Source organism: Saccopteryx leptura, chromosome 2 (genome assembly GCF_036850995.1).
Source record: "Saccopteryx leptura isolate mSacLep1 chromosome 2, mSacLep1_pri_phased_curated, whole genome shotgun sequence".
NCBI classification, from domain to species: Eukaryota; Metazoa; Chordata; class Mammalia; order Chiroptera; family Emballonuridae; genus Saccopteryx; species Saccopteryx leptura.
Window position 1 is genome coordinate 184431683 of NC_089504.1, and position 20414 is coordinate 184452096.

Below are 20414 nucleotides of genomic sequence, written 5' to 3' on the forward strand. Positions count from 1 at the left end.
CAATACATGATTATTATTGTCTGATCTTAATTCTTTTACTGTGGTCCAACCTAAGAATAGTTTTCGCCAAGGAGCAACAGCAGTTGGCAGTATGAAGCTTTGTTTATGCTAGGCAACTGACTTTTTGTCCACTGTCTGTGCTTTTTAAGGGAAATTAAATGATTGAATTAAGCTTGTGACATAGGGAAGCCACAAAGAGGGGTAGCAGAGATAATTTGTTCTTTGGTTAGGGCTGTCATGAGTTGATAAAAAGAGGAAGTGCCCTGGCCGGTTGGCTCAGCAGTAGAGCATTGGCCTGGCGTGTGGAAGTCCCAGGTTTGATTCCTGGTCAGGGCACACAGGAGAAGTGCCCATCTGCTTCTTCCCCCTTCCCCCTTCTCTCTCTGCCTCTTTCTCTCTTTCCTTCTTGCAGCCATGGCTCAAATGGTTCAAACAAGTAGGCCCCAGGAGCTAAGGATGGCTCCATGGCCTTGGCCTCAGGCACTAAAATAGCTCAGTTGCTGAGCAACATAGCAGTGGCCCCAGCTGGGCAGAGTGTACCCCATGGTGGGCCTGCTGGGTGGATTCTGGTCAGGGCACATGCAGAAGTCTGTCTCTATGCCTCCCCTCCTCTCACTTAATATTAAAAAAAAAAAAAAAGAGGATGAAACTGCCACTGGAAATATTGTAGGAAAAGAATCTAAAAAGTCTTGATCAGAGTTTATTTATCTAGTTAGTCTTGCACCTCAAAATATTAAGTAGTTTAGTGTCAGTGAATCCAGAAAAGAACATGTCAAAGGCTGACTTGCTTATTGTCTTTAAATTGTCTTTAATTCTCAGAGCAAATGGAGTTCACTTAAAGCACAAGAACTCTTTAGTTCACAAGAAGGTTTTTGGTGATTAGGGGAATTTAAAAGAAAGAGAGAAAGGCAGGAGGGTAGGAAAGGAGAGAAGAAAGAAAGAGAAGAAAGAGGGAAGGTAGGAAGGAAGGAAAAGAAGGAAGGAAGGAAGGAAGGAAGGAAGGAAGGAAGGAAGGAAGGAAGGAAGGAAGGAAGGAAGGAAGGAAGAAAGGAGGGAAGGAGGGAGGAAGGGAGGAAGGAAAAGAAAGAGAGAGAAAGAAAGAAAGAAAGAAAGAAAGAAAGAAAGAAAGAAAGAAAGAAAGAAAGAAAGAAAGAAAGAAAGAAAGAGAGAAGAAGGGAAGGGAAGGAGAGAAGGAAGGAAGGAAGGAAGGAAGGAAGGAAGGAAGGAAGGAAGGAAGGAAGGAAGGAAGGAAGGAAGGAAGGAAGGAAGGAAAGAAGGAAAAGAGAGAGAGAGAAAGGAAAAAAGAGGGAAGGAGGAATACGTGATGCCCACTTGCTGATGGTATAATATTGGAAAACTCAGTCTCTCTTTCTGGTCTTAGTTTCCCAGTCAGGGCACTCTAGCTTAGCACAGTGCAGACACTCACTAATCGAGATGGAAGATGGAGACCTCTTCTTGAGTTTCAACATCTTCTGTGATATGAATCTATTTTATAGTCTTCCCACATGTTTGAAACAACATCACACTCATACCAGCTAATTTCCCCTGAAAATTCTTATCTTTTTATTCATTCTAGGTTTTTCTCATGTTCTTACCTCCCCCCCTCACTCCCTTTCAGTCACTCACCCTTTGGCACACTTAACCTGCAAAGTTCAACTCTTAATCAACTTTCTCCATGAAGCCAGGCCTGAATTCTACAGCCTACAATGGTCACTTTTCACTGAGTTCTTTACCTGCTTAATTTTCTTCTTCATTGTCATCACTAAAATAATTTATATTTTATTTGTTGAAATAATTTATTGTTTTACTTTTATAATTAGAATATAAGTTCCATGAGGACAGAGATTTTTGTCTGGGTTGTTCACTGTTGTGTTCCTAATATCTAAAACAGAGCCTAACTCATTGCAGTTACTTAGTAAATACTTATTCTCCAAATGAATGAATCATTAGTTGTATTTTCTTAACTATATATTTCTATTTGTTCTGCCCTATGAAGAAAAGTTTACCCAATGTAAATACCTAAAGAAATTCCTATGGAAAAACAATCCTCAGTACTTAAGAGTTTCCAAGAAAGGTTTACAAATAAATGATTATTATTTTATTATGACAACAACAAGGCTGAACCAGTTAAGACTCTACCGCCTATTAAGAATGATAGCCATTTTCTAAGCAATTTAGGTAGTAATTGAATAATTTCTTCTTTTGAAAAGTCAACAATGGTCTCAAATATGAAATAAAAGATGCAACTATGGAAAATCAGACATGGACCAGGGAATTGAATAAGCTAATATTCCCCAATCTCTGCCACACTTTGGCTGTAGAGACACGTGCATGGAATGTTATAAGGGACACTATAAACACAGCAGTATTATGAGGCAGGGAGAAATTGTCTAGTTAGTGGTAACAACAGGAAGTTGTGCTGCTGGGAGATAAGAGAGTGGGTATTTGTGGAAATCTGGAGGAAGCGGCAAATGATTATCAGACAAGCACATCAGCAGTGCAAGTGTCAGAAAGAACTGAAGAATCTGGGGCACACAGCTGTCAAGATAGCACCTTGTAAGGCCTGGGGACCCCTTGTAATAAAGAGAAGAGCATGGAGATATTTCCTCCAAACAAGTCACACAAAATCATACACCCGTATGTACAATGAAATTTGGTGTGGTGAAAAGAGCATTGATTAGAAATCGGGAAATGATAGCTTTCCAATCTTTGTATGCAATTAATAAACCTCTGGCAAGTCAATTAGATTTTATTTTTCTTTCTTTTTTCAATTCTGGAATGTAAAGCTCATTTTAGTTAAAGTATAGTTCAGGGGTCCCCAAACTACGGCCCGCGGGCTGCATGCGGCCCCCTGAGGCCATTTATCCCGTCCCTGCCACACTCCGGAAAGAGCACCTCTTTCATTGGTGGTCAGTGAGAGGAGCATAGTTCCCATTGAAATACTGGTCAGTTTGTTGATTTAAATTTACTTGTTCTTTATTTTAAATATTGTATTTGTTTCCATTTTATTTTTTTACTTTAAAATAAGATATGTGCAGTGTGCATAGGGATTTGTTCATAGTTTTTTTATAGTCCGGCCCTCCAACGGTCTGAGGGACAATGAACTGGCCCCTGTGTAAAAAGTTTGGGGACCCCTGGTATAGTTGATATAGTTCACAAACAATATTATATTAGTTTTGGGTGTCTAACACAGTGATTTGACATTTATATATTTTACAAAGTGATCACCACAAGAAGTCCAGTATCCATCTGTCACCACACACAGTCATTGTGAAATTATTGACTGTTTTCTGTGTATTGCACTTTATATTTCTGTTACCTATTTACCTTATAATTATAAAATTTTACCTCTTAATCCCCTAAACCTTTTTGCCTACCCCTTACCCCTCTGGCAACTATCAGTTTTTCTGTATCTATGAGTCTGTTTTGATTGTTCATTTGTTTAGTTTTTTAGATTTCACATATAAGTGAAAAAATACAGTAGTTGTCTTTCTCTGACTTATTTCACATAGCATAATACCTTCTAGGTCTATCCATGTTGTTGCAATGGCAAGATTTCTTTTTTTTTTTTATGGCTGAGTATATAACTATTTGTTTATCTTTCGATGCTTTTAAGATCTTTTTATCTTTAACTTTTAACAACTTAATTAAAATGTGTCTTGGTGTGGGTCTCTTTGGGTTCATCTTGGTTGGGACTCTCTGTACATCCTGGACTTGTGTGTCTTTTTCCTTTTCTAGGTTAGGAAAGTTTGCAACCATTATTTCTTCAAATACATTTTATGCCCCTTTTGCTTTCTTTTCTCCTTCTGGACCCTTATGATTCAAATATTAGTACATTTGATGTTGTCCCAGAGGTCCTTTATGCTTTCCTCATTCTTTTTCAGGTTTTCGGGGTTTTTTTGATCTTCCACAGGGTGATTCCCACAATCATGTTTTTCTGATTGCTGATTGATTTTTTTGTGTCATCTGATTTGCTGTTGATTCCCTGCAGCGTATTTTTCATTTCAGTTGTTATATTCTTCAGTTCTGATCAGTTCTTTTTTTTTTTTTTTTTTTTATTTATTTATTTATTTATTTATTTTACAGAGACAGAGAGTGAGTCAGAAAGGGATAGACAGGGACAAACAGACAAGAACGGAGAGAGATGAGAAGCATCAATCATTAGTTTTTCATTGCGCTTTGCAACACCTTAGTTGTTCATTGATTGCTTTCTCATATGTGCCTTGACCACGGGCCTTCAGCAGACTGAGTAACCCCTTGCTGGGGCCAGCGACCTTGGGTTCACGCTGGTGAGCTTTTTTTTTGCTCAAACCAGATGAGCCCGCGCTCAAGCTGGTGACCTCGGGGTCTCGAACCTGGGTCTTCCGCATCCCAGTCCGACGCTCTATCCACTGCGCCACCACCTGGTCAGGCCAGTTCTTTTTTTAAAAAAAATTTATCTCTTTGTTGAAATTCTCACTGAGTTTACCCACTTGTATGCAGAGTTTGATGAGCATCTTTATGCCTATTACTTTGTACTCTTTATCTAGTAGACAGCTTACCTCAGTTTCAATTAGTTCTTTCTCTAGGGGTTTGTCTTTTTGTTTTATTTTGTTTGGAACATATTCTTTTTTCTCCTCATTTTGTCTGTTTATTTCTATATATTAGGTAGGTCAGCTATGTCTCCTGGTCTTAAAAATGTGGCCTTGAGGGGCCCAGTAGTGGAATCCCTCGTTACCTGAGCCAGATGCTCCAGAGGTGTTCCTTGGATGGATGTGTGTGATCTCTTGTTGCGGTTAGGCCACAACTGCTATGGAAACAATTTTATGGAGGCTGGTCCCTAGCCTGCTGGCTGTGAGGCCTGGCCACAACTGTTGCTGGCTCACTGGTGTGCAGGGCAAGCATTTGGTGTAGCTGGCTGTGAGGCTCAGCCATGCTGTTGCACACTGTTGAGTGCTGGTGCTGACCGAGGCCTGCACTGGGTGTGGCAGGAAAGGAGCTACTTTGGAGGGGTGAAAAGTTGATGAGTCCTCAGGGAAATGCCAGGTGAGGTAAAGAGTATTAGCAAGATTCATGGGGAGTGTCAGAAATGGCACCTGCCAGCATCACATCAGCTAAGTGGGAGAAGAGTAAAGAACGGGATTGGGGGAGACAGCACCCACCAGCACTTCTGACTCAGGAGAAAGTTCCAATAAATCCCTATCCCTCTAGCACACATCTTAAAAGTAGTCAATGTATCGCATTCATATATGACCTAGATCCTTTTCCAACTGCTGCCTCTGTGCTGGGACTCAGAAAGAGTGCAACCTGGGTTTCCCACAGCCCTTTGGCTCTATAAGCCCTGACCCAAGCCTTGTTGGTTTTCAAAGACAGACATTATGGGGGGTGCCTCTTTCTGGTACAGGTCCCCTAGGATAGGGCTCAGGCTCTTTGTTCTTTGGGGACCACCTCTGTTGTTGTGATATCCCATCTACTTGTTAGTCACCATATGGGGAGTGGAGGGTAGAATAGCTCCTGACTAGACATAGTCTTTACCCCTCCTACCTATCTCAATGTGGCTTTTGATTTATATACATAGTTGTTGAAAATCTGTTCTACTATTAGTTTTCAGGTTGTTCTCAGAGATAGTTGTTCTATATGTAGTTGTAGTTTTGGTGCCAATAAAAGGAAGTGAGCTCAGACTCTTCCTACTCCACCATCTTGAACTTGAAGCCAGGAGTCTTACTCTTGAACGCCAATTTAGCTAGTCTGTGAAATGTTCCTTGCGATTGGGAGGTACACTGCCCCCACAGCAAATGTGGCTCTGTATAGGACCATCAAGTCATTCTATATTTTCTACTTGGAAATTGGTTTTAGCCTCTAGAAAATGGAATGGTGGGATTCGATGTTGTATAAGTTTGTTGCTAATACCAATGTTTATGAATTTATTCTACTTGAGTTTGAAATATTTGTAAGAATAATATGTGGTAAAATGAATGTGCATAATTCTCTCCATAATAATTAGGAAATGGTCCAGTAGCTTCTGAAGTTACTTCCCATTTAGTAAATTCCCTTTCAAATTAACACTGACTTAAGGGGTTTCTAGATTTCCAATATTCACTGACCTAGGAAAGTTCTGAGCATGAATGAGGGAGGCTGAGAAGGAACCCAAATGTGTGTGATTCAGTCAGATGTTGCTCACTGACCTCCAGCACTTGAACTTTTCTGCTTTTTTGCTTTAGCTTATATAGGTTCATCCACATTCCTCTCTATCCAAACAAATTCTATCTGCCCTTTGAAGTTCTACTCAAGTCATCTGCTTTCCATTACCTACCTCTAACAACTAGCACACATATTATAGTATATTCAACAAGAGATAAATGGCTTCCTTTCTCTTCATTATCCACTACTTCTTGTGGCCTATCCCCTAAATCTTATTTCAGTGCCTAGCACAGTACCCTGCAACAGAAGGGGCTCAGTAAATGCTGTATCTGCAGAGCAGTAAGAATTACACTGTGCTGAAAAATCCTCCTTAATGTCATAGGACAGGTACTCCTGACTTTCCCTATGGTCTCAATTCTTAACGTACAGATTTTATATTCCTTGTAGTGAAAAGGAAAAAGGCTTGAATCATAGTCAAGCCAATACTTTGTTGATATATCACATTTTTCGCTCCATACGATGCACTTTTCCCCCCTCAAAAGCGGAGGGGGAAATGTCCATGCTTCTTATGGAGCAAAAAATATGGTATTTTGTTAAATATTTTAACACACCATTTGGTTCAGAATATTTTTTTCTTATTTTCCTCCTTAAAACTCTAGGTGTGTCTCGCCTGACCTGTGGTGGTGCAGTGGATAAAGCGTCAACCTAGAACACTGAGGTCACAGGTTCGAAACCCTGGGCTTGCCTGGTCAAGGCACATATGGGAGTTGACACTTCCTGCTCTTCCTCCCTCCCTTCTCTCTCTCTCACACACATGCTTTCTCTCTCTCTCTCTTTAAAATAAATAAATAAAGTCTTAAAAAAATTTAAAAAAAAACTCTAGGTGTGTCTTATGGTCAGGTGCGTCTAATGGAGCGAAAAATACGGTTATATAGGGGTCACATTAATCTGACTGAATTTATAAGCTTAAACTATCAGATTTTCCTCTCTTAATAAAATTCCCTAGAAGTTTTTATCCTAAATTTTTATTCTTTGGTCAAAATTTCTTTCTGGAATCTCCATACCATGTTTCTCAATGCTGGTTTGTATTATAATATTATCTTTATTTCCTATGAGGATATAAATCTGAAGTCTGCCATCTTTTCTGTGACATTCTCAATAATCACACCCTAAAAAAAAACAACAAAAAACTCTATCCTGATTCCATAACTACTTTCCCGAGTCATCCCAAAGTCATATTTTTCCCTCCCCTACCATCACTAGCCCGTTGTCCTTTCTTCTTCCCTACATTTCTCACAAGGCTTACTACCCAGATACTTTTTCACAATCTGTAAGGTGTTCTGAAATCTGACCACAACCATGTAGAGTAGGAGAGAATTCTCTGTTCTGAAGATGTTTATAGTTAAAAACAGAAATTACAACAGACATTACAGCAGACAAGGTTGAAGTTAGGAGAAGTCACCTCAACTGGTTTAATATTAGGGAGTGGTTTAAGAGCTTTGAAATTAATATCCTTGAACAAAAATCATCATCAGAAGCAGTAACTTTAGTAGCAGAGAAAACCTTTATGAGTATATTATTATTACAACACTGAGAATATCAAATACTTCCAGTCTCTGTTTATCAGATATAGTCAGAGCTCCCTTACAAACTAATATGGACAAGTCAAAGCAATATGTAAGATGTATTATGAATACCTTGTATTTATTTATAAAATTTTTCTAGAAAATACATTACTTAATCCTGACAACCACCTTTGAGCTAATTATTGTTATCTGAAGTTCAAAGATGCATGACTTGCGTAAGGTCATATATTTAGGATATCATAATGTTGAGATTGGTCTCAACAGGGTGATCTGCCTTGAGGTGCAGTCTTTTCATTAATAACAGAATAAAAAAATAACTAAGATCACCATTTATGTGTCAGTAGTAAATGTAATTTGCGATAAAAGAAAGGAGAAACTTTTAGTAAAATCTCCATATCACGTTACATAAGCTGTCCATTTTACAGCCTAGCATAGAAGAGGCAGCATAAACTAAAAGTAATCTATACTTGACTTTGCAACAATCTTGGTGAAGGAGGTGTTTGGTTATTAGCATAGTATTCTTTCATGACTTCAACTGATTATGAAGCAACGTTGCCTTCCTCAGCCTTATGGAGTGGATTAGCAACAAGGACCCAACTAAGTTCTAGTGGAAAGGAAAAAAATCTATCTGAAAATTCACATTACTTGTAGATTGCTGTGGAATTCAGAACATTTAACAATGGTGATGGAATGGCATAGACCAATCAGAGTTGACACCAAACGCAGCCCTGTGGCCGAGTCTTAGAAGTGCATGGCTGGTGTGACACTGAGTTTTGTGGCCAGTCTTGGGAATCTTGTGGGAAGTGTTTGGATAGCAGGGTTTATGGCACTCAAAGGTGTAGTTATCATAATTTGGTGTGGGCATATTTTAGTATTTAACAAGTAGTATGGGCCTACTAATTTGCACCTAGCAAATATCAGTTTTGCTTACAGTTATCTCACCATGGGAATATTTCCAATAGTCTCAGGAAGAATGGTCAACTGTTGAGAAGAAAAACTGTAGAAAGAGATGGGCTATGAAATCAGAATAAGGTTATGGTTTTTTTGTTGTTGTTGTTGTTGTTTCTGGAATCACAGTTCTATCTACTTACTGCATGTGCCCTTGGTAAATTACTTATCTCCTCCAAACTCAACTATCTTAACATGTAAAAAAAATAATGTATTAAACTTGTTGGGTTATTGGGGGTTAAAATTGGATAATATACAGGGTGGGGCAAAAATATGTTTACAGTTGTTCTTCTGGAAAATAATACAGCAACTAATAAATAATAATGCAAAAACAAGCACCGTGTTTCATGTACTCACAACTGTAAACTTCCTTTAGCCCCACCATACATATTAAGTCTCTGGAGTTGTGAAATAAATGATAGCTATTGTTATTATTAATCTAAATTAGTAATCAGTCTAAAACATTTACTAAAGTTAGGACTTTTTCGGGCATAAGGAAAGAAGGAAAGAGTGGGCAGCTAAGTCCAGTAGTGTGTGTAAAATCCAGATGGCAAGTAAGGATGCTGCCGTTAAGCACAGATGAAAAGTATGCAATGCAATGACTGGGCCCTTCATTCTTACTTACTGTCCAAAGGGATCTGAGAGACCACATAATTCTGGTCACTCATTTTGCAATTGAAATTAAAAGTGAGAGAGAGAGAGAGAAAGGCTTATCTGAAGCCACGTAGAATATTAATGGTTATAAATGGAAAGCACACTTACAAGTTCTAAGTCCCAGGTGATGCCTGCTTCCTCTATGTCAGATAGCCTTCTTCCTGCCACTCTTGGTCTCCAAGACCCTGTCCCAGGTTTTTGTTTAACACTCTGGATCTCCTCCCCAAGACATGTATCAGACAGATCTCTCTTTTCTTCTGTCTCTATATTTCCTACACCCCAAGCAGTGTCTGTGAACTGGGACTGAGAATGAAAACAAGCATGGGAGGAGAGGAAAAGGAAACAGAGTTTCCATGATGGGGCCCATAAGATCTTGCACATCTTCTCCACACTTGCAACCCAGACACACGTCGCCACCAATGCAAAGGGTTGTGGAAAACCCCAGGACAGCTGATGTTCTTTGTGGATGGGGCAAACTCTACCTCAAGCTAGACTGACTATCCCCCATTATATACACCCCAACTGCAAGGTCTTCTCACATGCCTTCATAGATAAGAAATATGTTTTTAATTTCAAATCCTCTTTCATGCCACTGCAGTTTATAAGATTATCAGAACAAAAAGTACTCTAAGAATAACATTTGAGCACTCTGAGACTTCTATGATCTAAGGGAGCAGTTCAATCTATTTCAGGAATAAAGGGAGATGTTGTTTGATAAATAATACCAAAAAAATGCCAATTCATTAATATAAGTTTTTCCCACTTTTTTCATCTCATCATTCCCAAGATACATTTAGCTGAATAAATACTAAAAGAAGACCATCTAAGATCCCCTTTTCTTTCTTTCTTTCTTTCTTTCTTTCTTTCTTTCTTTCTTTCTTTCTTTCTTTCTTTCTTTCTTTCTCTCTCTCTCTCTCTCTCTCTCTCTCTCTCTTTCTTTCTTTCTTTCTTCTACTTCCACAATTTTGATGAGTTTTATGAAAGGCTTAAAACTGCTACAGTAAATAATAAAGTTGCACATTTGGAAAAAAGTTATCCTGTGTTCTCCGTGTTGAGAGACACTAAATTTTATTCATCTGGATAGGCTCTGAAGACTTCAAGAATAATATAACAGATGTTGGAGAAGTTGTGGGAAAAAAATGAACCCTCATTCACTGCAGTGGAAATGTAAACTGGTACAGCTACTACAGAAAATAATATGAAGGCTCCTCAAAAAATTAGAGATAGAGCCTGACCGGGTGGTAGAGCGTCGGACTGGGTTGCGGAGGACCCAGGTTCGAGGTCGCCAGCTTGAGCGCAGGCTCATCTGATTTGGGCAAGAGCTCACCAGCTTGGACCCAGGGTCGCTGGCTTGAGCGGGGGGTTACTCGGTCTGCTGTAGCTCTATGGTCAGGGCACATATGGCAAAGCATTAATGAGCAACTAAGGTGTCACAACGAAAAAAACTGATGATTGATGCTTCTCATCTCTCTCTGTTCCTGTCTGTCCCTCTCTCTGACTCTCTGTCCTTGTAAAAATAAATAAATAAATAAAAATTTAAAAAAAGAAAAAAAATTAAGGATAGAGTTACCATATGACCCAGTAACCCCTTTTTCTGGATATCTACTCCCCCAAATTGAAAACATTTCTTTGCAAAGATATAGCCACCCCTATGTTATGTTCACTGCAGCATTATTCACTTTGGCCAAGACATGGAAAAAACCAAAGTGTCCTTCAATAGATGACTGGATAAAAATGATGTAGCGCATATATACAATGGAATACTACTCAACAATAAGAAAAGATGGAATGCTGCTATTTGTGACAATATGAATGGACCTTGAGAGTATCATGTTAAGTGAAATAGGTCAGACAGAAAAAGTTCAGAACCATATGATTTCACTCATGTGTAGGATATAAAACCAAAGGCAACAAATAAATAAGGAAAAGCAAACAAACAAAAACTCATAGACACAGACAACAGTATGGTGGTTACCAGGGGGAAGTGGGGTTGGAGTTAGTAAAAGGTAAAAGCTTCCAAATATTATGGTAATGGAAGATAATTTGACTTTGGATGGTGGGTGCACAATGCAAAATGCAGATCATGTATCATAAAAATGTGTGCTTGACACATATATAATTAGCCAATGTCACTCTAATAAATTTAATAAAAAACACAAATACTAAAAAAAAACCCCAAAAACCATTTAGTTCATCTGGACCAGTTTAGAGTTTAGTCTAAAGATGACACAGAATGAGCAGATACCTTGAATTCTTCAGTCCTATTTCCATGGTAATGAAGCTTTTTCCCTCATCTAGTAATTTCTATTCTTCCCTCTTTTTCTTTCACAATATCTGAATCTTCTCTTCTCAAAGTCTGTGTTTACATCTTTTTGCATTAAGCCTGGGCAGAAGCAGGGCACAGAGCACGGTGCCTTGCACACTCTGGTCTTATCCTTTACATGGAAAACAGAACAGCTGTCAAATGAAAATAAGTGTCTGATCTTTCCCCCTTCTGTAGTCCAGAGTGGACTTTGTAAATCATGGTCAGAGGCAGGACCAAACTTCCTCTCCGTTCTCTATTAGAATACAAATCATTAACCTTGTGTTGGGTCTCTGTGGCCACTACATAATGTTTCATCACTGAATTCCATCTAACTTTCAGAGGACCAAAGGATTTATGAGGAAGTGTTCTTGGTATGGTTGTAAAGAATTTCTAAACTTCCTGGGGTGCCTGTGAATAAGAAATCATTTGTAGATCTCTTTATCCCCTTTTTATATCTTTAGCTTGTTATTTCTGATAATATATAAAAATAGATAACAAACCTGGTTTACCCTCCTCCTAATAATGCTTCACATTACAGAAGACCACACAAGATCTTTATCTCTAACCACTCAGGCCTAACAACTTTTAAGTCTGAAGCTTGAACACACAAGTTGAAAACCTTCAACATTCAACCTCCTATCCTTGGCACTACTGTGTACTGTCTAGAAAGTCCCCTGGCCTCTCTATTCAAGGCCATTTGTGGTAGATGGAGTCACTATTACTTGCCTAGTTATCTTTTCCAAATCCTTGTGGTCCTATCAAACCACTTCTTTCGAGTTCTTTTATCTTGTCCTTGTTCTGCTCCTTCTTCTTCACCCACTGGTGAGCTCAGTAGCACAGCAGGGGCCTGGGAAAACCCCAGTAGAGTGGATCTTTCCACTCCTCTACTCTCCCCAAAACTCTTCTTGTAGGTGGTGACAGGTCCAGCCTGGCTACCACTAAGACAAAATGTTGGTGAAGCACAGAATCCATCCCCCTCCCTTCCAGGATATGTCAGTCATGAAGTAGTCAACGTATTCATCGATCCATCTCTGAGACATACAGTTGAAAACCAACCATGGCAGGTAAGTTATCTCTCTTGAGCCTTTCAGTCAATTTGGCCTGGTATCTCCCGGTTGTGTAACTTCACATGTAATCCCAATCTGCCTCTCTGTAGTTTATTTCCTCAACAGCTTTGTTCCATGGCTTCTGAAGAAAGCTCTATACTCACAAAAAGAAAAACTGATTTAGGTCAAGGAGTCTTAATAATTAGAGTATGGACACTAGAATGGGACCTGCAATGAAGCTAAGAAACTTTTCTCCTGGAGAAGCTGTCCAAGTTAGAATCTCATTGAATTTTCAGCAAAAGTGAGCACAGCAAGGCACAGAGATAAACTTCTCAAGTGAGAAAGGTAAAAAATTCCTAAATATTAATTTAGTTCATCAAAGAAAGCCATGTTTTGTGACCCTAGAAAGACTACCCCTTTGATAACGGAAGGAAAAAGAAAGTAAAGGAACCCTCATGTTCCAAAAGGCACAATGATGAAATTTTTAAGGTTGAAGTCCAATGTGGGGAGATTTTCTCCTGACTTTTCCCCTTTCTTCAAAGAGTACTTTTTCTCTGACTTGTTTTCTTCTGTCTCCCAGTATCACCCTAAATCACTATTGTCTAAAAATTGAAGTGGAAGCTGCACTTACCTGCTTGCTGGTAGAGAGCTAAGTTTGAGGCAAAGCGCTTGTCAAAGCTGGGCCCACCCTTTCCCAGGCATGGGGATCTCTGTGAGGACAGTGAGACGGTATCATGTTGCATGATTTACTTTTCTCTCTGTCCTCATTAAACTGCTGTTGCCAGTTTGAAAGGGGAAGCGGAAATGAGAAAACAAACATGCACACATACTCACATATGCACAGTTACTGCCTCCTACCCTGGCCACATCCTCTGCCCTTGCTCAGGAGGCTGGCTGAAGAACAAAGCATCTGCGGAGTGTCGAGCTCACCAGTAGTGAGCCCTTCCCGTCAGAGAGCTGACTTGGTCTCTCCAAAACAACAGATCGTTTCCTAATGGGCAGCCCCTGAACAGCATGTGCATAGGGAAGTCTTCCTACCATATAACTGGACCCCACTGCTCCAAATAAAGCTCTCTGTCCCTAGGAGGGGAGGCGTCTAAAAATGATGATAAAGCTAGCTCTCTCTGGAAAATGATCTCACATTTATCTCAGAGAAGATGCTCACAGCCCCATCACACACTTGAGAAGACTCTGAGACAAAGTGGATCTATTTCCCTAACTCTTTCATACTCTGGTAAATTCCCCAGAAGCTTGTTTTCGAATACTGTCTACCAGCGTGAGTCACGTTTTTCTGGGTTGACTTCTTAGCATTTTGTTTTTATGTTCAAACCACTTCAAAGTTTTCCTCCCTCTCTCTCTCTCTCTCTCTCTCTCTCTCTCTCTCTCTCTGTAATAAACAATTGTTTTTTCAAGGAATTTTTTAAACTGCATTAAAAAAAATTCCGGCATACCCTGAAGATATCTTCAACTTATTGGCTATCAATTCCAAGAAGGCTTATTAAACTCCAGAAGTTTTCTCCCCATCCTCAATCACTCCCAGCCCAACTAATTCAGCTGGATTGACTGCGTTTCTCCTCACTTCTCCAAAACCTATTAGTATGATGTCTTCTTTGTCTGCTGTGGCATCATTCCAGCTATCTCCTATCTAGCTGTCCAATCCTACTCTGTTTCTTCCCCTGTATCATTTATTTACAAATATTTATCACAATATCTATTGTGCAGGCCATGTCTCTCATGTGTTAAATGTGACTGATTTTCACATGTTCATTCTTTTCTTTCTGAGTTTTTGGTTATAACTTAGTTGGTTCTCTTCTTACCATGTCTCCAAGTTCCATTTCCAATTGCTAATAGAACAGTTTTGTTGGATAACCACACTATAGGTCTGATGTATTTTAAAGAAGCCTAAATAAAATTCTTTCTTGGTGAGTTAAGTTTTCGAAACATTGATTTCTTTAAGGATAATATCAGTAAAACAATCATTCTTTCAATCTTTTTCTCTCTCTCCACACACACACACCACATTCATTCACACAAAAGGTTGGAAATGTCTAACATATTTTCTAGTATACTGCAGATAGTAAATATAAGGGGTTTTTTTAGAATAATCTCAAAGTTAACAAGCAAAAAACCAAACCTAGCCCTTTCTTGGTCTCTTTATTACTGTTCTTTTCTGTGCAAATTAACTACAGACCCTAAACCTGTCATGGCGAACCTATGACATGCGTGTCAGCACTGACACGCGTAGCCATTTTCGATGACACGCAGCTGCATACCAGAGAAGTATGGGGCCACATGCTGAGAAGGACATTTCATCCTTGACTCCTGCATGGCCAGGTGCAGTAGCCGAAGATAAAACATTTGCTGTAATGTAGACACTCTGTGCCGGAGTTCTGTAGGCCAAAACAACAGAACTCCGGCACAGAGTGTCTCTAGTTCTGGGACTTCTAGTCAGGCCGATAGGGGATCTTCGTCCTCACTTCTGGCTGGCGGAGCAGGGAGCAGCGGAATGCCTCGGGGGACGCATCTCTGGGGGCTCTGTAATCACCATCATCAGCAACCACATAACCACAGCAACCATCATCCAATCTACTGTTCTGGGGTGTCGTGGATTTCTAATTGACCATCATTACTGAGATAAGTGAGGGGGAGGCTGGGAGAGGCGAGGGCCTGTGCTATGGGTGCTGTTTTCTGCCATTAGAAATAGCGGCAGCCATCTTAATTTACATAAGATGCAACTTGCAGAGTTTCAAGACAGCATCTGGGCTCAGGTGTTTGTCGACCTGAGATCAAAGCTTGAGAATCTGGGAAGGTGCCGCTTGGAGAATCAAGAGGAGTGCCACTATGAACAGGAAATTTGGAGTGCCTGGAACCCATTACCAGACACTTTTAGCACCCTGAAAAATATAGCAATGGCTTTACTCACAATTTTTCCCTCAACATACTTTTGTGAGACCTTATTCTCAGCATTAAATAATATCAAAACCAACAAAAGAAACAGATTGACAGATGAAGTTAGTAGCACTTGCTTGGGCTTGAAGTGTACAAAATACCAACCTTCAATTGAAGATTTAGCCAATGAAATTCAGCAACAAAAAAGTCACTAATAGACAGGTTAGTTAAAGAATGCCCCCTCCCCCTCACTTATCTTAGTTCACAGCACCCCACACAAGTTAAATAATATCAGGACCAACAAAAGAAACTGACTGACAGATGAACAAAGAAGTCACTAAGCAGGTAAGTTAAATAATTAGTTTTTGCTTTATTAAATACAGTTATATATTACAATTATACATTTTTTGTTATTTAAACTATAAATACCGTGAAATTATGGTTTTTTTCTCAAAGTGACACACCACTCGAGTTATGCTCAGTTTTTTTGGCAAATTTTGACACACCAAGCTCAAAAGATTGCCCATCACTGCCCTAAACTGATGGAATGCTCAAAATTGTTTTAAACCCTAAGTTGCTGAAATTGAGTATTTCTTTTACCAGTTATTTTCAGTGTGTTGGGGATAAGGAGAGTGCCATCTCTAGAGGGAGTTTGTCAATATGTGAGGGCATTTTAGCTGCTGGGGTGATAGGAAGCTGCTCCTGCTATTCTGTGCCTGAGGGCCAGAGATGCTGTGTGTCTTCAAAGTACAGGACTGTTCAGCATAAGAAACAATTGTTCTGGCCAAAATATTGATATCAACATTTTGAGAAACACAAGTAGGTTCATGGTTAGGAAAGTAGATTTTTGAAGTCAAACTCTGATGCTAGGTGGCTTGGTAGGTCCAAGACACATTAATGAACATCTCCAGGTCCCAACTTCCTTGTCTACAGAGTGGGGATAATCTACTTATAGGAAGGGTTGAAAGCTATAGAATAAAGAAATATAATGTTTTAAGTCCAGGGCCTAACTCATGGCAAATACATGACAAATTGCTGCTATTTTTGAAGGCTCTTTAATACAGTGATTTCACTCTTTTTTCCCAGTGTACTATAGATCAAAATGACCTCATTCAGTAAAGAAGCCATTACACAAGCAAATTTTTAGAGATTTTTGTTAATTAAAAATTGTCATTTTGATTTATTTTTTTAAGAAATATTTTCTTCTTTATAAGTAGTTGCTGCAAGACAAGGAAGAAGGCCATATATATGATTCCTAGGAGGATAAGGAAGTTCCAGGGTATTCTATGTCTTCTTCTTCTTCAATTGTAGACTATTTCTCTCTCTTTCTCTCTCTCCTGTATCTTCCATTCTTGGAAAACATTAAGTGCCTCTATATTACTGACATTGTAGAGCTCTCTGGTTATATATTCCACATGCATCCCGAAAACTTAACTAATGGCTTTTATGCAAATGCAGTTCAGAATCTCAGAAGGGTTTTATGAGACTTTGTTCATGTCCCTCCCATCCCCCACTCGCTGTGAGACTCACTCACCAGTGTAGTGCCTCATCACAAGGCCAGTTTATCATTCTAGGGAGCCCTCCCTCGTGCTTTATGGGATGTAGTAAACTGCTGAACTGAGAGTAAATGAGCCTTCTGACTTTTTTTTTTTAATTTTTAAGAAAGACTTTATTTATTTATTCTAGAGAGAAGAGAGAGCGAGAGAAAAGGGGAAGAGCAGGAAGCGTCAACTCCCATATGTGCTTTGACCAGGCAAGCCCAGGGTTTCAAACCAGCGACTTCAGCATTCCAGGTCAATATTAAGAGACTTCTGACTTGAATACTCGTTATATGATACTTAATTTCATTGGGTATCAATTTCCTGTTCTGACAAACAGAGAAATACCTTCTAATATTCTGTTGCTTCTAAAATCTATAATATGGACATACACTATTTTTCTCTTCTCTCATGTAACTACATGTTTTTTATTACAGAAAACCAAAACATTAAGTGACAGATGTTTGGTAAGAAATCATTATGAAGGTAATAAAGAATGCATTAGAAAAAAATTCTTGTCCTTTGACAAGTCAAATAAAAATGCTTTTGAATGATATTACCCTCTAGACATGTAGCTGGTTAACACTGATAAGAATAGTTTCTGAACACAGATGTGTCCATCAAACAGATGGGTTGGGCATGAGTTCTGGAGCTACAGAAGTAAGAGTTGAGCTGGCAGGTTGCCCAGCTAGACCTGGGGCAGGGCCAGGACAGCTGCCCAGAAGAGACTGTCCCATGACAGAAAAGTTGCTGCTCACAGCCTCTGCTCAGAGCTGAGCAGCTGGGCCCGTCAGCCCAGGCCCAGATGCAGGTGACCTGCTTCTGTTTCAGTTCTCAGCTTTCTCCTTTCTCAGACCCTGGGGTTTGCAAACACCCATTTTTTCAGAGTCTGTTCCTGCCCATTGCTGATGGGAAAGTTCAATGAAGTTTGTTTCCTTCCTGTATCAGACTCAGCTGTGGGAGAAAGAGTGGGTCAAATCCTAAGGGAGAACTAAGTAGTGGTCTAACTAATCAAAGCTTTTCTGAACTTTCTCTAGACAGAAAAGGGTCCACCAAACTCACCTTGGTCTTCCCTCTGCTTCTATGTCCTGCAAGTAAATAATGCCAAGAAATGGGATTTGCTAACTTTCCTAACACACTCATTCTCATGAATCACTCAACTCAGTTGCTAGAAAGTTCTTCCTTCTGTTTTACTATATCTTCCTTATTTGTAAGTTCAGCAGAACTGAAGAGTAATCTGTCACAGGCTCCTGCAGAGGGTATTTGTTGGGTAAACAAGTGTGTTACAGGTGTGTTAGGCTTGCTAGTTTCCACTTTGCCTGATTGGTGCATGAGCACGGGGCAGCACCATGTGTGTATAGTCCATGTAAGGCTGTAGGTACTTGCCCTCAGGGCTGCAGATTGTAGCTTGTGCACTGTCTGCCACCATTGGGAGGGGCATTGCTTGCTATTGTTTTCTGGAGAAGGGGTTCCCCCTAACCCTGGTCTGTTTGCTTGTGAGCCCTGAGAGAGGGAAACAGTTTTCCCTGCCTGCTTGCTGATCTGCCATTCCAAGACTCTAACAAATGGAATGGCCCACCATTCTCTGGCTACACAGTTCCTTCACCGTCTGCCCAGATCCAATGGGAACCTGACTGGCCATGACCACTAGCCTTATGGTATTTCTTAAGAGAACTTTAGAGAATTATAATTTTATTCAAATTGTATTTTATTGGGTACTGTCTAAGTGCCAGAAATAAACTAGATCCAGGAGCTATAAAGAGAAACAATGAAAAGCTATCCTTTATAGTGCTTACTCTTAGTGAGATCAAATAATTTTGGTAAATACATGGTTCAAAAAAGGGACACCTGATTCTCCCTTCTCCCCCACCCCCACCATTTCATTAAGTTTATTCTCAATGCTTGCTCACTTATTAATTGTTTTCAACCATCTGTTTTTTTTTTTAATTAAATTTACTAGGTTGGCATTGGTTAATAAATTTATATAGGTTTCAAGCAAAGGTGGATAATGCACTGGGCTGGTGCACCGGGCACTGGGCATGTACCCTGGGCCCTGACTTCTGAAGGGTCCCACAAAATCCCAACTTGACACTTTTTTCTAATGACACCAAGTTTGGTTTCATATGTACAATTTTAACATTAATAATATATAATATTTTTTATTTATTTAAAAATATGGCTAACTTATTTTTTTTAATTTTCCCTGTCTCTCTCTCTCTTTTCTTTAAGGGGCCCAATAATTTCTTCTGCGCCCTGGGCCTCACCCAACCTTAATCCGCCTCTGGTTTCAAGTGTACATTTTTATCATATATGGTTTGTATATTGCATTGTGTGCCACCACCCAAAGTCATCATCTTTTGTCGACATATATTTGACTGTTTTTTACCTTTTACTACTTCCCAACCCCCTCCCCTCTGGTAACCACCATACTGCTTTCTGTGTCTGTGAGTTTTGTTTGTTTTTCCTGTTTGTACATTTGTTGCTCTCAGTTTTAGATCCCACACATTAGTGAAATCATACAGTTCTTAACTTTTTCTGTCTGACTTACTTTGTTTAGCATGATATTCATCTATGTTATCACAAATGGCAGTATTTCGTCTTTTCTTATGACTGAGTACTATTCCATTGTATATATGTGCTACATCATTTTTTAAAAAATTTTATTTAAAAAATTATATTTAACAAGGTTACATTGATCAATAAAAGTACATAGGTTTCAGGTAAACATGTCTATAGCATTTGAACTGTTGACTATGTTGTGCACTGTAAGGCCGGTAGCCATGGCCATGCAGGTTCACACTGGATCCAGGCCGACGGTAAAGGAACTGTAGAGCCCGAGGATGGTGGGTCATTCTGTTTACTAGAGTCTTGCAACAGCAGACAAGCAAGCAGGCAGGGAAAACTGCTTCTCTCTCTCTCTCTCTCTCTCTCTCTCTCTCTCTCTCTCTCTCTCTCTCGGCTCACAATCAAAACAGCAAACAATAGCAAATAATGGCCCTTCCCAATGGCAGACAATCTGCTGTTTACAATCTACCACCCAGAGGGCAAGCACCTGCAGGCTTACATAGACCATACACAAAAGGTACTGCCCTGTGCTCATGAACCAATCAGGCAAAGTACAAGTGAGCAAGACTAACGCACTTGTTTGCCCAACTTATACCCATCACCCAAAGTTAAATTATTTTCCTTCACTGTATATTTGTCCGTCCTTACTCTCTCCCCTCCACCCGCTCCCACACATACCCTCACTCCATAACCACTTCACTTTTATCTATGCCCATGAGTCTCAGTGTGAGCTTTCTCTGATTTACTTATTTCACTCAATATA

General features: G+C 39.6%; 1 protein-coding gene across 3 annotated transcripts in view; it reads right to left on the reverse strand.

The window, feature by feature from the left end:
- Positions 1-13445, reverse strand: part of TESPA1 (thymocyte expressed, positive selection associated 1) — a 54762-nt gene extending 41317 nt beyond the window's left edge. For 2 of the 3 annotated variants that reach the window (XR_010749300.1, XM_066369697.1), the window contains exon 1: positions 13291-13445. The gene's annotated coding sequence lies outside the window, so the exon portion shown is untranslated. Of the gene's footprint in view, positions 1-9416; positions 9617-13290 lie in introns of those variants that run through there. The other variant, XM_066369699.1, reaches the window with a different exon arrangement.
- Between the last annotated feature and the right edge of the window lie 6969 nt (positions 13446-20414).